The following is a 22567-nucleotide window of genomic DNA, read 5'->3' on the forward strand; positions in this document are numbered from 1 at the left end:
GAGGGCACACTGCGGGATGCAGGAGCGTAGAAGCCAGAAGGAATAAAGCTGCAAGCGAAAATACCAGCTGTCAAAAGTAAACCTGAATAAAACCCCGGTACAAATACCCCATTAGCTAAGAAGATTTTCAATAATGCTGAGGGTAGCCTGTCTGAATGTGGAGTGTACTGCATGAAGTTTCATGCTTATAGTAACGGAGTGAAAGGGGTTTGAGGAATACTGATTCACACTCGGGTAGCAAATTTCACAGGAGGAAGAAAAAGGAGTTAAGTGGTCCAGGGAAGAGAAAGTAAGTTCAAATGATCTATTGAAAGAAGTGGTGGTGATGATGATGGTGATGATGACACATTTATTAATAACTTGATTATATCTTTATGAAGGTTAAGTTAATAAAAGTCACTTGATAGGCAGCCTAATGGGGAATTGTGGTGGGAAGAATCCCTATTCATTGAGTGTCCATTAACTTTTATGTAAATTCGGACACTACATGTTGACCGGGTGTTTGCACAAATCATCCCTTGGTCCCAGGTCTCCACACGTGCATGGGACTATGATTAGAATTTAGTCCTAAGCTTCCAAAACAATGAAAACCAGCCTGGGACCAGTTTAATATACTTAGAAGAATCTTTTTTAGAGGAGTGTTTTGTGAATCACAGAAATACATACTTGCAAAAAAGGGTGAAAATCGCTTCTGCTTCGTGATGATAGCGGGCTTCTAAAATGGCACAAACTCAGAATTGGATCACAGACGCACGATTGGATCCTCCTGCTTGTTAGGCGTTCTCTCTTCTGGAAGGACACACTGTAGCTCAGCTCAGCTATATTTTAAAAAGTAATACATAAAATTGGGAAATGTTATTTTCATAATTGGAAAAGTGGAGCTTCAGCATTTTAATTTATGAGATCAACCCAGTTGCTGCGTATTTCAGAGCGTGACTTCTTCATTCTCAGTTCTGTCCCTCATCTCTTGCAGTTCTTAAGGGACAATAATCTATGACTACAGCCAAAAAGCCTGAAACAGCCACAACCAAAATGACTTGATTTTTTCTTGAACATATTATCTGATTCTTCTCTAAGGATAACGGATGGATTTCAGACCGAATGCTTCCACTGGCCCATAAAGTAAAAACATGTAGTGACCACCCCCACACTACATTATCACAGCCCAGTTATTGGAGGTGGCTGGTGGAGGGGATAATGGGAACTCAGCAGAGCCAAGAGCTCGTAGGAAGAACTTGGTGTCACATTGGACTTTTCACTCACTATAGTAAATCACACTGAAAAATGCTGAAGAGTCAGAACACGAGATCAGCTCCAAAGATATTAATCAGGAAGCGGTCATCTTTGTGGGAAACAATGCCAAGATGAATGCAGTCGCCGTGAGAAATTAGGAAGCGTGAAGTTAGAGCTGTGGTTATGTGAATGTTCATATTCTTAAAAACACACTGAAATACATAGGGGTGAGAGGGTGTGATGCAAGCAACCTACTCTCAACTGGTCCAAAAAATAATTTTATACATGTGTGTGATTCTATCTGTCTATCGACAGAGAGGGAGAAAAGAAAGAGGACAAAAAAAAGAAAAGAAGGGAGAGAAAGAAATGTAATCGATAATGTAAATGGAAGCAATATGTTGACAATAGGTGACATTCTTGCAGCTTTTCTGAATGTTTGAAGTTATTTCCACATCCAAAGATGAAAAAAGTACACACACACAAAGGGAAATTAACTGTGAGTGTTGCTGCCTAAGCCCTATTTCTCCACTATCATTCCTCCCCATGCCTAACCACCTCAAGAATTTCTTTGGAATCTTTCAAACGACCAAACTCTTCATGCTTTCTCTGAGACATTAAAGAATGCTAGTGTCCTTTGTCACTCCCTGTTCCTTTTGCTGAAGGCCATGATTTCTATGACTTCAGAAAACACAAATTTGGAGGACAGAGGACACCCCTCTGAGGCCACAGAATTCAGCCATTCAATGTGCTGTTTGTCAAATCTTTGCTGGGGACTAGGCCCCTCTGTGCTCATATCCCTAGACTCCCAGGGTCCTGCCCTGGGCCTTCTTTGCTTAGCCAGGTATCTGTAGCCTAGAGCAGGAATTTTCAACCGCTGTGCTGTGGCATGCTGGTGCGCCACAAGAATTTTTAAAACATGCACTACCTGACTATTCAGTCAGGGACACTGCTTTTTCCCTTAGATGGTCAAATAAGAGAAATCACAATAGCTAACACAACAATAGCCATCCGGTGTGAATGAATCAAAATTATACCCATTTTTGGTTAGATTGGCAAAAAAATATAATATCTTTTTTGGTGTGCTGCAAGATTTTAGAAATTAGTTTATGTGTGCCACGAGGTGGAAGAGGTTGAAAACCTCTGACCTAAAGGGTGGAAGTGGCCCTTCAGCCTTGTCTCTTTCAGTGGCAGCTTGGAATGCCATGTGATGAGCCCCCTTATGTGTTTGCCAGCAGGAGAACGTTTGTGTTATTTCAAGTTCTCAAGGGTTGGTTTCCCAGGACAAAGATGTTTAAATTATATTTGTTAATTGACTCATGAATTTTCTTTGAAAGAGGCTGAGAAACTGTAAACATGTTTACAGGAAGTATAGTGTCATGTTCGGACATCAAACACTTCACTGCAATAAAGGAAGTGATGTCACGAAGGCTGCCGAAGAGGCCCGAGTGGCAGGCAGCAGGGCCTCTCCCACGGTGCTGTGTGAGCATAATGACGTGCCAGGCAGTTGTAGTTGGCACTCAATAAATATTTGCTGAATGAATGAATAAATGAATGAATGCTAGAAACAGTGAGTAACACAGGAGTCCAGAGGAAGGAAGAAAATATTTTTGAGTAAGATGATAGTTTGCAAATGGAGCTCTGCCAGCTTTGGGGGTTCATGAGTCCCCCTCTTGGGCAGCTGTGGAGTGATGGGGAGAAGTACAGAGGACAGATCAAGTGGAGCTGCTCTGGGCCCTCTTCCTACATTTCAATGGATATTTTATCTGCTTTACCTGCTGAGCAAAGAGACCTGCATTATAAGCACTTGAAAAGCACTGGACGGGGAGTCAGGAAACACTTCCTTGGAGCACCTAAAGAGGAGAGAATTTGAATGAGAAGAAATAATCCCATTCACAATTGCTTCAAAAAGAATAAAATACTTGGGAATAAATTTAACCAATAATGTAAAGAACCTGTATTTGGAAAATTATAAGGCATTGAGGAGAGAAATTGAAGACACAAATCAGTGGAAACATATACTGTGTTCATATATAGGAAGAATTAACATCATTAAAATGTCCATACTACCCAAATCAATCTATAGATTCAACCAAATCCCATCAAGATACTGGTGGCATGTTTCACAGAACTAGAGTAAATATTCCAAAAATTTATTTGGAACCACAAAAGACCCCAAATAGCCATAGCAATGTTGAGAAATAAGAACAAAGTTGGAGGTATCACACTACCTGATATCAAAATACATGATAAGGCCATAGTAACCAAAACAGCATAGTTCTGACATAAAAACAGACATATAGATCAATGGAACAGAATAGAGAGCCCAGAAATAAGCCCACACTTTTATGGTCAATTAATATTTGACAAAGGAGGTAAAAACATACAATGGGTTAAAGGTAATCTTTTTGATACATGGTGTTGGGAAAATTGGACAGATACATACAAAAAAAATGAATACACAAAAATAAACTCAAAATGGATTAAAGACTTAAGTGTTAGACTCAAAACCATAAAAATTCTAGAAGAAAATATAGGCAGTAAAATCTTGAACATTTCTTGTAGCAGCATTTTTTCTGATATATTGCCTCAGTCAGGGCAAACAAAGGAAAAAATAAACAAATGGGACTAGGTCAAATTAAAAAGGTTTTGCACAGCAAAGGAAAAGACAACAAAATTAAAAGATAACGCACTGAATGGGAGAACACATTCACTACTACATCTGATAAAGGGTTAATATCCAAAATTTACAAAGAATCTCTAAAACCCAACACCAAAAAACCAAACAATCTAATTAAAAAATGGGCAAAAGACCTGAATAGACAATTCTCCAAAGAGGACATACAAATGGCTAATAGACATATGAAAAGGTGCTCAACATCATTAGCGGTCAGAGAGATGCAAATTAAAACCACAATGAGATACCACTCACACCTGCCAGGATGGCTATGAACAATACATCAACAAACAATAAATGCCAGCAAGGATGTGAAGAAAAGGGAACCTTAGTGCACTGTTGGTGGGAATGCAGACTGGTGCAGCCACTGTGGAAAACAGTATGGAGTTAGCTCAAAAAATTAGAAATGGAACTGACTTATGACCCAGCAGTTCCACTTCTGAAAATATATCTGATGAATCCCAAAATACTCACTTGAAAGAATATATGGACCCCTATGTTCATTGCAGTGTTATTTACAGTAGCCAAGATTTGGAAGCAGCCCAAGTGTCTGTCAATAGATGAGTGGATAAAGAGCTGTGGTGCATTAAAATAATGGAATAATACTTGGCTGTAAAAAAGGAGGAAACCTTACCTTTTTCAGCAGCATGAATGACCTGGAAAGCATTATGCTAAGTGAAATACGCCAGCCAGAGAAAGACAAATACTACATGATTTTACTCATATGTGAAATCTAGTGAACAAACTGAACTAACAAGCAAAATAGACAGACTCATATAGAGAGCAGGCTGACAGCTGTTGGGGGTGGAGTGGGGTAGAGGGATTGAGCATAAAAAAAGAAAGAGAAAAAAACTCACGGACACAGACAACAGTGTGGTGATTGCCTGGGGGATGAGGATGGGGGAAGGTAGAATAGAATAATGGAAAGAGGCTTGACCTGGGGTGGTGAACACACAATACAGTGTACAGATGACGTGTTGTGGAAATGCACCCCCGAATCCTGTATAATTTTGTTAATCAGTGTCACCCCACCATTCAGTCAAAAGGCAAAAAAGGCGCTGGGGAGACAACAGCATTTTGGTGCTGTAATGCAAAGTGGGGGACCACCTACATGGCTTATTTTACCCTTTTCACCAAAGCAGAACCCCCAAAAAGCAAGGTTTCAGGAAGGCTGGGAGCAGGAAAGGGTTAAAATGCACCTTGTTTACTTGTGTAAAACCTCAAAAACCAACAACCTCTGACCACAATTTAGGGGTAGAAGAGCCTAGTGAGCTTCAGGTTACCTTGCTCTGGGGCCATCAGTCACTCATACTTCCATTAGGGTTCCAGAGAATCAAAATTATCAAAGGCCTGTAAACATTCCTTCCATAACTTTCCATCTTAAAGGGACATGGCTTATTCTGTAAAAGAGGGAAATGGGGCCCAAAGGGACGGTGAGTGTGGATAGTGTTGGTATGTGAATTCCGAGAAACCCTGAATGAACCCATTATCCAAACAGTAACAATTTACATGTGCTTTTGGTTTCACTTTGCCGGTGCATTTCTAAGACTCTGTCAAATATCTTTTTACTGTATTATCTGTAAGAGAGAAAATGCCACAAAACTTTTAATAGATAGTCATTAATGCATCTTGGGTCACTTGTGCTCATGTGATTAGTCTGCTGTTCAGATAAATATCCAACCATATTTGGATCAGATCCTGTGGCTAAATGTGGACCTCCAGACGTCAGAACAGAATCTTGTCTCTTGCTTGCCCGATTCTCATTAAATCAGAAGACTCAGGCAGGATGAACATGAAGCAGCACCAGTCTGTGATCTCATGGTTGCAGAGAGCACAAAGCCATGGAGCAGGAAGGAAACCTGGGTCACTATGAGCAAGGTGGTATCAGCGGCCCGGGACGGAACTGCTCTGTGAACTCCGAGGTGTATGTGCTCCCCTGTTAGGATGAATACTATGTAGTGATCAACTCAAATCCTTCATAGACACAATTCTCTCCTATAAACTACCTACGCAGTACAGCTTGTGTTAGCTTAGTACAGTATTACCCAAGACCAGTGCATATCGGCCCCCCACAAAAAAAGGTCACTTTTGCTGAATGAAACATGTACCATCACTTTCCCTGGGAGTTCTGGTCATGCTTACTGAAGCTGGGTGGTAGGATCTCACATCACATTCATTCCTGAAACAGACCTTCATTCCTAGAGTATTGACAGCCCTTGGAGTTGACAGCAGAGTTCTAGGTCCCAACGGAAATGCTGAGTACTTAAACAAGATGCCTAGTAAAATATATTAGCCCCATGGACACTGCTGGTCCAAGTTTTGGTTTACTGACTGCAGCAGTGTGTTATAGTGGCCTTGAAATGCTGCAGAGAAAAGCCACAAAGAAAAGTCAAGGGCAGGCAGGTACTTCAAACCTACCTGGTGCTTTTTTCTTCCCACTTAGACGTTAGTCTTAGGATAAATTATTATGAGGAAGCAGCTCTGGGTAGATGTGCTTTCAGGTGGTGGAACATTTGCTTGCAAAGAGGGTTTCAGGAAAAGCATGATGGTTGGATGAAGACAGATGGAAGTTAAAGATTAATCCAGTTGAAGTTTGTTTTACAGGGAAGAAAATTGGGGAAGATTAAGAGAGAGGACATTACGTGGCTTACACAGGATGACATGGTCTGATACAGACTAGGGGGGATCTGGAAACCAGTGTGTCTCCGAGACCAATGTTTTTATATATTTTCCTGGTGTCCATTTGAAATTGTTTCTCTGGAGCTTTATCGTGGAATCACAAAAGAGAAGTATTCAAAATACTACTCATCTTATTGTAAGCCATAATGCAATACATTTGCTTGATGAACAAGGCTAGTGACCATTTTTCCTGGAACACTTGAAAACTCAAGCTGGTCTCTTTGTACTTTACTATATTTACTAATTTACCATTTCTATATTTGCGTCTTGAGTTTTAGAAACACATAAAAAATGTTTATTTGCAAATGACGTGTGCAAAAGCACCTATGGTACAGTTAGACAATTTCTTATTTTAACCCCCAAAACTCTTCCAGTGAGAGTCAAACAGTCATGCAGCTATATCTTTGTCACCAGTCAAGGAGTCCAGGGAAGTTTACCATTGACTTGCTAGGTGACCTTGCCTAAGTCAGCAGACCTCTCTATGCTTTTTTCCTTCCCATCTATAAAATCAGGCACCATGTAGATAAACAGAGTGGGGGGCGTTTATACAGATTTTTTTGGGCTATATGAGTTTTTGAGAATGATAGAAACCGACCTATGTGTTTGTGGCTCCAATCTGCTTATTTTTGGATATAAGTAGTCTAATCCAACCATCTTTAAGGTTGGCTTAAGAAACTGGAGTATCTTCCTGATCAATGTCTGAAAGCTCCGCCCTATAGGCTACATTCCATTATAGTCCCCATCCCTTTCCTGTTTTCCTCCCTTGCTCACAGATCGCCACATCCTTGTTAAGATAATGCATTGCAAAAGAATGGTCCTTCACGACGCTTTGTTTCAGCAGACCCAACACTAGGTAGCCAAGTGTGTCTCCTCTCCGCACCTCCCAGATGCCCTCCTGTTTTAGGGAGACTGCTGACTGCCGCCCACGGGGTGAGGCAGAAAGCGCACCACTGCCACCACCTGGAGGCAGGGGGAATGAGGCGCCACCTGAAAGGAAAAGTTGCTACGTTTCCAAGAGTGAGCAAGCTCCCTCGCTTGATTCTTTGTCCTTTTCTTTTCCTATCCTTATTGTACTCTCCGTTGTTCTTCACTTCTTCTCGCTTTTCCTACACAGGTGTTAACACTGTCTCAGTTTCACCTACCACCCCTGGTTTAGGAAAAAGGTCCAGGGAATGGTGAGAGGCCCACCCTGAGCTGGGAGATGTGGAAGACTGGAGTAAGGTCACTCTTTTGGGGAACTCAACCAGCAGGCCTTACACCTGGATGCGTGTTTGTAGGTTCTCCTGAATGTGCTGGAAAAGCCTCTTTGGGAAGAAGCTTTCTTTCCTGCCGCCTGCTGCTCTGTGAAGCTCCACCTAATCATCAGCCCCGAGATCTAGAGCGCAGGCCAGTGATTCTCTCACTGTGTGAGGAAAGACAGATGACGTGTAGCTCGGTCCTCGTCTGCCTGGGACGTGTGAGCTCTGCAGTGGTGCACGAACAAGGTTCTGATGCCGTTCTACGAGTGGAGATTACTCTAACCAGGGATTTACGGGAATTGTTGTAAGTATTCCTTAGACTAAGAAATAGGCAGAAAAACAAACAAAACAAAAACAACAGCAACACCCCCCCCCCCCAAACCATTCCCAAGTGGACCTTCCGGGCCTCCTTGGAGACGTTCTCCTCTAGAGAGTCCAGAATTCTCTAGGTTCCACAGGTGAGCGCTCTAGTCGTTACGGACCATCTACGGGCGTCGGCATCGGTTTCAAAGCCAAAGGGAAGGAATGAAGCTGGCTTCTAAACTACGGTTCATTTTCATTTTATCAGTTCAGATCATCATTTCTGATACGGAGCATTTATTTTTTGTAATCCATTTTAGGATCCTCCATGGATCCCAAGGCTGCCCTGGATGTAACTCAGGGGCTAAGGGTGGTGAAAAGGGAGGGCGGATGGGGGTGTTCGCTTATTAGTTAGAGGAGCTTTATTTCTCTCTGCTTTCTACATTGATATTCTGAGATATATTTGTTCTGAAGAAAATTTTTGAGGATTTTACAAGAGGCGGTATAGACAATTATTGCTGGTCATATCAATTGTAAGGGTCACCAAGATACCCGTCAAAAGTTGTGCGATTGGTCTAATGCTTCAGCCTTTGACAAACAGGGCTGAGTCACTTCTAGCATCAGCCAATGTGCCTGAGTCCTGTGCTCTCTAAGTATTTTAAGTAGTTTATAGGGATATGCTTTTGTGTTTATTTTTGTTCAGTTTAAAAAAATTCCAGATTGAATAAAGGGTTAAGTTCTGTTAGGCTAGGGTATTCAAAAAGAATTTAGCTGTTGCTTTTCTGGTAAAATAATAGTAAAATCAGAAATTCAGTGCTATCTTTAATCCTCACAGTTGATATAGCTTAAACAATATAAAAAATAAATAAGTGAGCTTTAAATATTTGATTTTAATTTAGACTCTCTTCCAACTCCTTCAAAACACCTAGCACAAGGTCGATGCATCGCAGATGTTCAAGAAGGACTATTGATTGAGCTGAATATTTTAGATTCTAAAATTGAGGAGTACTAAACCGAAGAGTTTAGAAAAAATACTACATAACCCCCCAATTTCCATCTTCATTTCAATGTTCTTGATAGGGGGAGAGAGATGGCAGAGTTCTGAGAGATCCATTTTCCTTCTTCCCTCCCTTCCTTCCTTCCTTCCTTCCTTCCCTCTGTTACTCTACCAATATCAGAAAACCAATAAACTTCTGGAGAAGAAAGTCAGGAAGGAAAGACTTGTTCTACCATATACACAACTGTGTTATAAAGCTTTAATGTCTGTCAGTGTGGTTGATAAGCACAACAAGAAACATTTCAGATATTAATACCAGAGAATATTTTTATTGCATCAGAGTGGGCAGAGATTTCTTATATAGGATGCAAAAAGCACTAACCATAAAGGGAAGAACTGCTAAATTTGGCTATGTTTAAAAACTTCTGCTTACCAAAAAGCATCATTAAGGGTGTGAAAAGACAAAAAAAGAGTGGCAGAAGATACTTCCATCACATACAATTAATGAATCTCATACCAGGGTATATAAAAGATTCTAGAAAACCTAAGTGAAAAGTAAGCAAAAGACTTGAGCAGGCCCATCACAAAAGAAAGCCAAATGGCTAATAAACATATACAAATTTGTTCAATCTTACTTACTAGTAAGTAAGATTGGTAAATGCAAATCAAAACTACTGTGGGATACAGACAAACCAGATTGGCCAAAATTTAAAACCCCAACATTATCACATTTGGCAAGGACGCAGATCTATGGAAATTTCATACATAACTGGTGAGACTGCAAATTGGTGCAACCATTTTGGAAAACTCTAAACACTATCTACTGAAGTTGAAGATGTATGTATAGGGCGGGGCAAAGAATGTGAGCAGTTGTGAGTATGCAAAACACAGAGCTTATTCCCGTACCATTATTGATTAATTATTGTATTATTTTCCATGCCAACAGCTGTAAACCGGCTTTCGACACACCCTGTATGTTATGGTCTTAGGAGCTGAATTGCTGAATCACAGTGTATGTGCGTCTTCAGCGTAGCTAGGTGTATTGTATGCCAAAAGCAAGAAAAAAATCCCCAGACATCATTCCTACCAGCCCTAATTTACAATTGACAGTGTTGTATTTCTTGAACTGGTTGGTGGTTTTACATGTGTGTATCTTATAATTCATTAAACCGTACGTTTAGGCTTTATGCATATTTATGTATTTATATTATTTTTGCAAGTTCAACAAATAACATTACTGACTAAAAAAGGATAATTTTTCCAGCATTCCATTTATATTGCTCTTTTATAAAAACTAAAATATAAAATATTTTATCAAATGTGCTTAAGTCCAGATACATTATATATTTACACATTACTCTGATCTTCTTAATTCTTTCAAAAGTGGAAATAGTTCCTCAACATGAGTTGCTCTTGATGAACCATAGAATGGGTCCGCATGAAGCAGTGTATTGTCATATGATCAAGAATGGAAGCCACAACGCTGCTACATCAGTTCTGGTTAGCTCAGTGACCTCCTCCCTCCTCTTTAAAATTAGATCTTGAAATAAATAATCACTTAGGTCTTCTTTTTAAGATTTGGTAATTCTATGAGTAAAGAATCTCTAGAATATCCTGAATTTCTGTTCCAAAATGCAGTTCTATGATGTTCAGATAATAACCAACTGATATAATAATACAAAGGGACATCACAAAGCATGCAATTTCAACTTCTATTCAGTGATAACTAGCTAAAGAAAGGTAGAAATGTATGGCGAGAACATCTAAAAGGTTTAAGCAAAGTCTGCTGAGCAGTGTCGATGAACAGCTCACGTGGGTGTTAGAAGGTGAGTAACAAATCCAGGGCAGGAAAGAACGAGTCAGGAAGTTATTCCACTTAGCTGAGACTCCTCAGCACAGTTCATGTTACATCTAGAAAGTAAGTAATAGGTACTGGGCTCTATTCACCTACCTCTCAAATTTTGATTCCTGGAAATATTATGTAACAGTCTTAGTTTATTCATTCATTCAGTCTCCAAGGGCTCCAAGTTTATTCTATCATGTGTTGGTTCTGTGGAGAATTCAAAGATGGAGGAAATATTATACTTGCCTTCAAGTTATTCACAGCCTGCCTATTATTTTGGACAAATTTTATCTAATTTTGATTAACGTGGAACCTGAAAAAATGTTGTTGACTGGCACTGATTTATTAATTGATGAAACGGAAATAATTATCAACTGAAAGTTGACAGAATTGTTTGACCAATTCAAAAAGAAAGGAGCAATTATTCTCAAGCATATCCTGCATTAGAAAGTAATTCTAACAGCGTCAGAGAATTTTTAGGCTATGATGTTATGTTGAAAAGGTGAAAAATTGAGTATGCAGCAAGATCTAAACTATGGGACATAACAAAGGAAAATGCATGGGGCAGACTGGCAGCTGCTGGAGGGGAGAGGAGGACTGGATGAAAGATGGTGAAGAGATTAACCAAAGAATATGTCTGTTGACCCACAGACAGGGACAACGGTGTGGGGACTGACTGCGGGAGGGGAGAGGATGGGGCTGGGTGGAGGTGGGAAAAGGAGAAAAAATTGTACATTATACAGGGAAAGTACATTTAAATGTGAATAGTGGTTAACTCTGGGATTAAATTGATTTACAACAAGGGTTTATTTTCCATATGAACAGAAAATGATATACATTGATTTAAAAAAAAGACTAACAAGATAGTGTAAAACTTTTCAAAAGCAGAGCAAAAATAAGCAAAAACAAAACCAAGTCTGTGCTTCCTTTACTCAGAAGTAACCCTGTTGAGCTAGAGCACTGCAGAACGGGAACACACAGCGCTCGGGAACATAGTTTATTTAAAAAAATCAGCAGTAGACAGAGTGGAGTGTCAGAGGACAGGAGGAAAGAAAATGCTGTGATTGGGAAAGAATCTTGCTGAAAAAAGTGCCAATTTTTCCAGTAATAATATTTTTGTTTTGCCTGCTAATCATACTGTATCTGCCAATGGCATTGTTCTCTAGCGACAGTGAGAGATAAAAAGTGACAGATACGTGGCGCAGTGAGGTGGAAAAACATTTCCCCTTGCAACAGGAAGACGAAGAGGCTTACTTCCCTGAGTGTTTTCCTCATGCCTCTGAAGAGTAACAGTTTTAATATAGTCTAATTTTTATTTTTATGGTGTTTGGTTCATCTTGTTTCATATTTTTGTTGAGGTTTAATTAATATACAATGCAACATGCTATTTTTGGTATTCGCTGTGATGTTTTGAGGATTGTAGAACAAGAAAGTTCCCCTGGGCCCCTTTTCCCATCAGCTCCCTGGTTCCCTTCTCAGGCACCTTCTGATCGCTATCACCATGGATCTACTTTGCCTGCTTTTGAATTTCATAAAAGTGGAATCAGACAGTGACGCGGAATAACAGAGCTTTGACAACACATTTAAATTTGTTGCTCAGAAAACAGTTTCAGGATGTTATCAAGCTCTTCCTACAAACAGGTAAATGTCTCATTACCACAGCAATAAAATGGGATTCAATTGCTTCTTCCTTTTGCTCAATTCTCCTAGTGGGAACTTCTGGCCGTCCAGGTACAACTTGCAGGAGGGTAGATACTGGCTATCAAAAGACCTGGGCTCCATTCCTGTTAATTCTACTAACTGGCTTCACAGGTTTGCTTCAGTTATTTGCTTCACCTGTGTCCACTTGAGTTCCTTACTCCCTAAAAATGGATATAACTCCAATAGTCCCTGTGTACCTTCATGGTGGGGTCAGGATTTCTTTCAAGGCTTCTTGCCTTCTAATATATGTAGGCGTGGTGGTGCACGTACTTGGTCCAGGCCCCCACCTGCACTGGCCCCCGCCTTCCCATTCATTGCCATGGCCATCTGAGTCCCCCCAGGGATCCCCAGACCACTGTCCCACTTTCCACTGGTCCACTACTGGCACCTGGTAACCAGCTTGTTCAAGATATACTTTTCAATTATTTAAAGTTTCTTTTTCAAGGAGTATGTTGTATGTTTTTACTGAGAAAAGTTAGCTAAAACGAGGGAGCAATAATTCAATCCGGTTCCACCAGCCTGTCGTTGTGACAGTCCCCAGTGGAGAGATGCTCAGAAAGGCGTTCTGCTGGCGCAGAGAGCTAAGGGATGAGGAATACTAGCGTGGCTTCGTGAAAACACAGCCCTCATCTGTATTAGAAACGCTTTGTATTTCTTTAACACCTCCTTTGAGTTGCTCCAAAGGCTAAGTAAATAACTCATTTATCCTCAAAGCACCCTGTGAGTTCCCAGGTGCGGTCTGAGGGTGTGGCCTGGAGTGGTGATAGCCCAAGATTAGCTCTTACCCACTTCGGGAGTCCAGCCCCGGGAGGGAAATCACTTCAGCTCTGTGCTGCCTCCGATCACCGTCAACTAAAAGCATCATTATCTTCATAATAATCATTTCCAGCCTCAAGGGGATACTATTCATTAGTCTAAAATTTTAAAGGGCTTGAGAATACCAGGCACTAACTGCTGAATGAGTGGGAAATTTTACCCGACCCTCCAGCTGGGAGCTGGAGGAGGGAGGAGGGTGGGTGACGACTCTCAGCCAGTCACACAAGGAGGCGCAGGGCACTAGGGAGAACAGCACGGTCCCTGTCCTGGGGCTCAGCACCCTCCTTTAACCACAGCAGACCACGTCCTCGGCCTCCAGTAATTAGAAATTACTTCAGCACATAAACAGGCACTTTATAATGTTTTCTTTTTACAACGGGCAGCACGCTTCTCCTTTCCACGGGGAGAGGGGAACCAGTGTTGGCTTCCCACTGTCCCCACCTCCTTCGCAGCCCAGCCCCACGTTCAGCCACAGAGAAAGCACCAGTCACATCTGCTCTGAACACGGCTCCCTTCCCGGGGCCCTGGCTCAAAGGGAGCTGGTAAAACGGCCCCCATTTTGGGGTGATATATATTTCAATATACATCACTGCTGCCTGTGGATGGCCTGGAGTCCTCGGCCACCAGCTGCAGGGCCCTGCCCCTCTTCTCGTCCCCATTCTCCCATCAGCGAGTTTAAGAAAGCTCTCCACAGAAAGCCTCATTATTGACACGGACACTTGCTCAGAACACCCTTCCCATACACCACTCCGTCCAGCGGTGAGCGATAACAACTCTGTTTGTGTTTAATTAGCTCTTGGTTTCAGGGCAGTTTGTGTTGTGGGTGTGGCTGTTTTAGCTGGTCCCGCAGTTGACAGAAATACATGTGTATGGATGTGGGCCCTCTGTCTGTGCCCTCTCCATGCCATGCCCTGGTCTGAAAGCCCCACAGTCTCTCATTCCACTGCCAGCGAGGCTCGTCGCGGGACGTCTATGCTTTCGTTTCATTCCATAAAGTTGGAAGGATGAAGCCTGTTCTCAGTCCCTGCACATCCGGCCCCGCAAATGTCCATGTTGCTTATCACCGGGCAGAACCAGATGAGCTGATGTCGCCTCTCAGCTTCCTGGTTCTAGGGGAGAGTGTAGTTTCGAGGCTACTCCCCCGGCAGCTGGCTGCCTGCCCTGACCCAGAGTGTCATCTGCTCACTTCTTAAATGTTTATTTCTCTTATTTTTAAAATCATGTCCCTCATAGGATCCATGTCATGACTTATATTCATGAAAATAGCTAAAATAGGAGCATGATTATAAAGTAGTGGATTTTTTTTTCAACAAACATTACAGAATGTCCTCATCTAAATGTGTTGTCCCTTTCAAAGTAATCACTACTGAAAGTCCTACACATAGTCCCAAAATGGTAATATTATGTAATCTATTTGAGAAATTCTTCTTGGAATTACCTGGGACATACTATGTAAAAATGAAATGAAATAAAAATTTTCTAAATTTAAAAGTAATACATATTCATACTGAAAGCTCTGATTTTTGTCTTGTTCTCGATAGTTTTCTGAATTTCCAGTTATAATTCTAAAACCTAGAGATAAGTATACTTAACATGTATTTCTTTCCAGTCTTTTTTCTGAGTTGTGGCCTATTGAATAGACTCAATGATAATGAATCTTCATCCTCTGAGGGATAATTTTGAAAATGAGACTCTAATTCCATTTCACGGAATTCAGCAAAATTTTTTTGAGTGTCTCTCCATGCAAGGAGCTAAATGAAATAAAAAGATTAGCAAGATGTATTCAGATTGACTTTTTAAAAAAGCCATTAACTGGTTCAGAAGGCGATGCCAAATGAAACTATAAAAAAATATTTTGAACAATTGCAACACCATTGGAGTAGGCGTGTCCCCCAAGAGGGCACATCGGAGGGGGCAGTACAAGTAGTTGTGCAGAGCCTGAAATGGTAAAAAATGAGCCTGACCCACGTGATATGCTGAATCAAACTGTTTGGGGTAACCAGTGGCAGCCACCACACCTTGGAACTAGAATCACCCTGATGCTAAGGTGAAAAAACAGGCAAAGTGGACCTGTATCCCGGTGTGCCTGGGATAGTCCTGGTTTATGCCTGTTGTCTTGATATTATTAGTTACAGTGCCCCTTTCCTCTATGAAGAGCACTGACTTGGAAGATGAATTAATGACCACCTTAAAAGAGAGACATTTGCCTTTGGTGTCTTCCTCCTTGCCTCCTACTCCCCAAGGGCAACACTCTGGTCAGTGTAGTTAGTTAGGCCTACTGCTCCACCCTGAACAATAGTCTATTTATTGGTCCTTTATCCATTATCACCATCAATTAAAACATATGCTTTTAATTTCCTAAAGAAATATGAGGAACTAATAAACAGTGAAACAATACTTAATCTTAACTTTTTATCAAAGAATAGCAGATTTAAAAAATGAGTTACCAATAACAAAAGTGAGTAAGAGTGTGGTGAGGTGGGTAGGCTGTGGGAGAGTGAAATTATTAAAACTCTTAAAGATAATTTGGTCACAGGTCTCAGATTATGTGGTGGTTGAGACTGTGGAACTTGGAGCCCGACTGCCTGAGAATGAACCCTTGCTCCACCACTTACCACAAGCACGACCCTGGGGAGCTATTTACTCTCTCGGTGCCTCAGTTTTCTCATTAGTAAAGTGGATGCAATAACTGTATTTCTCATAGGGTGTCTTTAGGGATTAAATAATGTTACACCTATTACATCCAACATACACACTACATGAATTCACTCCTGAAGAGTAGAATGATCATTTACCAAAATGTTATGAAACAACATTGAAAAATAGCAACTTTATCCATGTATTCAATCATTTAGCAAATGGGGTTTAGAGACTGATAATAAATTCAGCACTATTCTAGACACAGAGGATATCAATAAAAAAGATGACAGACTTATTGCCTATGCTTCTCCTGCCTGAAGGGAAGGAAAAACATGAAATGATTGATTGTAACCCAAGTATTATGAGCAGTAAGATGGAGGGATATGCACCAGGGAGGCCCGAGAGCCCACTCCTGAAGTCACGCGTAGGTCTTCAGTGGGACGGTATGTGGAAAGCCTGCACTGATAGAAAGATTTTATATCTCAGCCTAGTCCAGTTTGGCTGAGCAGAGTTGGGTTATCTTGAAGATTCTTAACCTAATGCCCTCATATGAAGATGCAGTCAAATTCTGCAGAGAGGCGGGTGGTCTTCGATTCAGACGGGAGCGCAAGCCCGGCTCCTAGTGAAGCTTGTTCATCTGACTTTCCAAGCTTCTGGGGTAGAAGCCCAGTCCGTAGGCCTTAGTCTGAGAGTAGGATCTCTTACATCTTTTTTTCAGCAGCGAAGTTGTGAGAAGGGAAGCTGAAGGTACATTATCTAAGAGATGAGACATGGCTGTTCACTTCCCTAAGCACCCCACATGCTTCCCTTGGATTAGTTGTATTTCCAGGATGTTTCAGAATGGAAACTGAATGGTACACATTCTCCAATTTGTTCTTAATCTTACGCTCTGAGCATTTTATTGAAAGTTACCATAAAAAATAGCCATCTGAAACCCCCTTTTTAATTTGCTGTAAATGCAGCGAGGAGTTGGTCCACAAATAACTCCTTATCTCTTATGTAAAAGTCTGTGCACATTCCGTTTAAACTTTCATGCTAAAGATAGTTTTACCTCCTTTCTACACACCAGCCTACATCTTCCTCTCTGATGAAGTTCGCGGCCCTGGCTGTGGGGCCCACGACTGAGCAGGCACATTTGTCCAGGCACGGTTGTCCAGGCACAGCGGAGCCGCTTTTACCCTTACAGCTGGTACATTTGCATTCTCAGTCTTCTTTTTCTACCTTGATTTGTTACTTTAAATTTACAATATGTTTAATTCAAAGGCATTCCAATCCTTTGTGATAAAAAGGATGGGTAGAAGTAGACAAGCTAATGTTATCGTAAATCAATACATAGAAATAGACATAGTGTATTTGACAGTTTTAGTTACCATTAAAAAACCCAGTAAGGCATGAATCAATGACTGAGAAAATGGAGCTCAATAATCTTTGGCATAGGTGAGGTAACTGCCAGTTTGTGCCCCAAACTCAGGGGGCCCAACAGCAGTTTTACAAGTATGCCCCACAGAGGACGCTGATCTCCACCCCTGTCTTTGGAACTTCACTGTCCTAGAAGGAGATGGAAAAGGTCCCAAACCAAGGGAGAGGGAACACACAGTACTCATTTCCGTATACAATGTGTTCTCAGAGCTCACAACTTAAAAATAGACCCGTGTAAGGCAGGAATCCTTAAAGCATGCTGAATCTTGACTCGGCATGTCTGGTGCCTGTCATCTGTTTAGACACTAGTCCAAATAAATGAACAGCCTGCGGGTATGTGAGGCATACAGATGTTTATGAAGCCTTATTAAAAGAGCAGAGGCCTAGTGAGTTATGAGTGGGAGGATTTAGAGCTTTCAGGATTTAGGATCATCTTGAGGATTGTCTAGGAATCCATTTGCAGAAGGAGGAAAGGAAGGGAGGAGGTTGCACTAGCCATGTCCAGGCCCTGTGCTAAGTGCTTTCACATATACCTTCCTTTTAATTATCTCTGACAGCCTTTATTGGAGATGGGCAATGGTATTCACATGCTCTCTCGTCAAGAAGTAGGACATGCTCCCTCACTTCTTCCCCCCTCCCTCTCCCTTCCTTCCTTCCTTCCTTCTTTCCTCTCTCTCTTTTTCTTTCTTTCTTTCTTTCTTTCTTTCTTTCTTTCTTTCTTTCTTTCTTTCTTTCTTTCTTTCTTTCTTTCTTTCTTTCTTTCTCTCTCTCTCTCTCTCTCTCTCTCTCTCTCTCTCTCTTTCTTTCTTTCTCACTCTCTCTCTTCTTCTCTCTATCCTTCCTTCCCTCCTTCTTTCCTTCCTTTTTTCCTTCCTTCCTTCTTTCTCTGTCAGAGTACAATTTCCCTTGTTGAAAAATAATAGAAACTTGAATCATAACTTTTAAGCACTGTGATTTTTAACCTAACTCCAACTAATATTTTAAAATAAAGTTAAGAAATTAACTCTTCTCAGTGTTAATGGACAGGCTCTTCTGAGGATAATTTGACTGTTTCATGTAAAAACAATCAATTTACAGATATTGGCTCTATATTGGTGCTAGCAGATCAAGTTCTGGGGCATGGGTGCAACTTGGAAAAGGTGAGAAATAAAACAAGGCCAAGGACTGGAGCATTAGGGACCACCTTTCACCAAAGATGAACTCTCGCCATGGTCTGAGTCACGTAGTACTCATGCTGGTCACTCTCTTTTCTGGTCTCCCTCTATTATAAATTCTCTCTCTCCTTTTATTTATCTATCTATCTGCCTGCCTGTCCACCCACCCACCCATCCACCCATCCATCCATCCATCCATCCAATCAATAATGAAATACATGTTTCTCCTCATGAAATTTATTAGGTAGAAAAACTCTTAACAAGGTGAAAAGGTTTTATACCTCTCTCACCCAAATTCCAAGTGCCTCTTTAGAGTTAGCTCTTCAAAGATGTGAAAATTTGTTCATAGTTTATGCCAGGCAAATAGACTTTTTATACTTAATGGAAACATAGGAATCATAAAGACCTTAGAAAAAAGAAGGACGCTTATACATATTCTTGCTCAAACTATTATTTTACAGATAAAGAAATGGAAGCTAAGAGGGCTGAAAGGAATTATTAAAAGCAACAGCACTGAGATTCTAGGGTCCCTTTTGCCAGTTCATAGCTGAGATACTGTTTTTGGTGTCATTTTAGCACAAGCCCTACTTGTACTGGTGCTTTTACTTATTTTCTGGGTTGCACAGGATTGTGAAACTTAAAGTAATTTCAGAGATCATTAAAGCCCAAATCTTTCATTTAGAGATGAGGACAGTAAGGCCTAGAGAGGTGAAATGCCCAAAGTCACATAGCTAAGGAGTGGCAGAGTTGGAACTAGAATCCAGATTATTAACTCCTATGCCAAGTCCCTTCCCATCCCACTCAGGGGAATATTAGCTCCATAAATAGGGAGACTGATGAAGTTGTTTTCCAGCACAAAATACAGTTAAGAAAAGGATTTAAAAGTGTTACTTCAACAGCATGAGTATATCACCAAAGCCCACAGCAACTAGGGATTAGCAGGGCTAATTTTACTTATTATTTATCAGTTCAGGATTAGCGGCTTTTCTTGGAATGTGCAGCTCAGCATTAGCATCGAGCTTTCTGCTTTATACCACAGTTACAGTAGGGCAAGCTAGACCACAAGCTCAAATAACCTTCCTCAAGGTTATATATTAAGTCATCAGCTCAAACAAATCAGAACTCAAGGTGTTCTTGGTCAAGTCCCTTTCTAGACAAAAATGATAAATAAAGCAGAAGGTGTTTTACTTTCAGTATCTCCTCTTTTCCCCTGTGTCTTCTCTTTCCCTCCATTATTTTAGCATGCTAGCCCTGGGACACTGCGCTGGGGCATGGATATGTGTAGGAAAGCATGGATATATGTAAAACAGGAAATCCAGGAACCCGGGTCTAAGTTAAGTGTTGATAGCTGGTCAAGAGTCAGAAGCCAAAATGTATACATAAGTTCATGGCCCGTTTAACACACTGAGCCAGAGGCTAGCTAGGGATCCAGGCAAATAGATGGGTAAGGCATAGGTCAAAAGGTCCTGGATTTTTTCATCTGTAAGATTGGATACAGGGGAAAAAGAGGGTTTGTGGAATTTGTTTGTGGTCAGACATGCAGTATGATGAAGTCAGGATTCAAACCCATGTCTGCCTAATTATTAACCTCCTGCTCTTCCCACTGTATTCTTGACCCTTCGTGAGATTGGTTGTTGGTAGGTGGGGGGAGAAGACGCATCTTTCTTTTAACTACTCACTTTCCCTTTTCACCTTTCTTGTGGTACCCAGGTCACTTCTGAGTCACATAGGTAGAGTTCCAGAGTTCAAAGACTACAGCACATGGAAATATGATATTTGATTCAAGTTGAATGTCATTTCAGATGTAATTGTTGAGGCTGGAAAAAAATGACTATGGTGAAACCGTCTCTCTTGAGTAGATTTAAATACTGAATGCTCTCCTTTTCTGTACTGCAGAGGTGAGCTCAGATGCCACACCTACATTTTCAGAGACCAAGCCTGATTGTGGGTGGGGGTGGTGGTGTTTGCTCCAGGCAATGAGGTAAGTGACTAAAAGAGTCAGGGTGAGCAAGGGTGGGGCTTTTCCTCCCCAGGTCTCAGGTGGAGCTTCTAGGTTGACAGCAAATTCTCCTTTCATTTATAAATGGACTATGTTTGCTCTGGAAGCATCTGAGAGGATAAATATGGGATCCCACAGAAGCCACAATGTTATTTTTGCAGTGTCTTTTCTCATTATAACTTCAGTTCAAGTCCCTTCTCCCCACCCCCTCCCCAATTTGGGTGGTTTTTTTTTTTTTTTTTTTTTGGAGAGGGGAGGTTTGTTTCTTATGTGTGAATGCATGTGCATGTATAATTATGCATATGAGCACACACACAGATAAAAGTTTTTTCCACTTGAGAATCCTGAAAAATGCACAGGTAGACCCTCCCAATGACCTCACCTGATGTAAAGATGTTTACAGCATTACTTTTCTGACTTTTTTCCCCCATAGATGCGATTATTCTGAAATGTGGTTCAAGTGTGGTCAAATTCTATCTTGGAAAACTCTAAAAAATGTACAAATTATATAATGACTGTGTGATGCTAGGTAAATATTCTCAGTTATTTTAAAAGACACTTGATAGCATGTCATATATGTGAGGCAAACTAATTTTTACTCTGAGAGATATCAGAACATAATTAAGACCTGGGTAAAAAAAGAAAAAAGAAGCTCATCCTTAGTTTAAATTTAAGGCTAAATTCCACCTCAGTTAGCAATATTTGAGGCATCCTTCCACGGTCGAGAGAATAATGCAATCCCCCGCTGCGTGCCCACGACCTAATCCCTGCAACCTGTGAGTACTTCGGGTTACCTGGTAAGGGGGAATTAAGGCTGTGGACGGATTTAAGATTGCTAATCAACTGACATTAAAATAAAGAGATTATCTTGGATTATCTAGTTGGTCTAGGCCTGTTGTAATCACGAGGGCCCTTATACATGGAAGGCTCACAGTCAGAATGACACTGTGCAGAAAGACTCTACTAGCTTTGAAAATGGAAGGGGGCCATAGGCCAAGGAATGCGGACAGTCTCTAGAAGCTGCAAAATGTAAGAATACAGATTCTCTCCTAGAGCCTCCCAAAGAAGCACAGCTGTGCTGGCACCTTGAGTTGAACCTAGTGAGACTCAGTTTGGATTTCTGGCCTGAAGAATAGCAAGATAATAAATTTGCATTGTGTAAGCCACAAGTTTGCAGCCATTTGTTATAGCATCCATAGAAAAGTGATACACCTTCTAACTCAGGCTATGCCTATGGAACACCAACAAAGGAAGCTTAAAAATCGACAATGTCAGTGTATTAGTTAGGGTAAGTGATATTAGCTGCAACAACAACAACAATGAAACTCTAAAAAATCTCATGACTTAATATAATTAAAATTAATTACTTAACCCATAGAATTCAGACAGATGCTCTGGTCTGGTTACCTTCCATATAGTCATCCAAGGTTCAGGGTTTTTTCCATCTTGTGGCTTCAACTTCTCTAAGACCTAGCTCACCGTAGATATCCAGGTGGCTTGGTTTGACTCTCCACTTCTCCATCACTGGTGTACCTACTTATCTGCATTTGGGTCCCTGTTTCAGGTACTCAGAGTGGTTTTGGTTTTTCTGGGAGACCTCAACTGATACAGTTCCATTCACTGGCATATGTGGAAGGAGAAAGTGTGTGGAGAATTATCTGGAAAGATTTCCTGAGCCCGACCTGGAAATGGCATGCCACTTCCACACACATTCCATGGCCAGTGCTCAGGTTAGTGGGCATCCCTAATGGCTAGGGGGATCACGAACATGTTTGTGGCTACATGTTTTTGAGGAGAAAGAAGTTTGGAATTTGACCAATGTAGCAGTCTCAGTCAGAATTGGGCAAGTCCATCTTTCAATTAAAAATAAAAAT

At 41.1% G+C, this 22567-nt stretch overlaps 1 long non-coding RNA gene across 4 annotated transcripts in view; it reads right to left on the reverse strand.

The window, feature by feature from the left end:
• Positions 1–672: 672 nt before the first annotated feature.
• The window catches only part of LOC139440383 (uncharacterized), a 238925-nt gene continuing 217030 nt past the window's right edge, over positions 673–22567 (reverse strand). For 3 of the 4 annotated variants that reach the window (XR_011650604.1, XR_011650601.1, XR_011650603.1), the window contains 3 exons: positions 5191–5307; positions 3006–3083; positions 673–818 (listed from right to left, as the gene is read on the reverse strand). This is a non-coding gene — a long non-coding RNA (uncharacterized lncRNA). The remainder of the gene's footprint in view (positions 819–3005; positions 3084–5190; positions 5308–22567) is intronic. The other variant, XR_011650602.1, reaches the window with a different exon arrangement.

The sequence above is a fragment of the Desmodus rotundus genome, chromosome 1 (genome assembly GCF_022682495.2).
Source record: "Desmodus rotundus isolate HL8 chromosome 1, HLdesRot8A.1, whole genome shotgun sequence".
Classification (NCBI taxonomy): domain Eukaryota; kingdom Metazoa; phylum Chordata; class Mammalia; order Chiroptera; family Phyllostomidae; genus Desmodus; species Desmodus rotundus.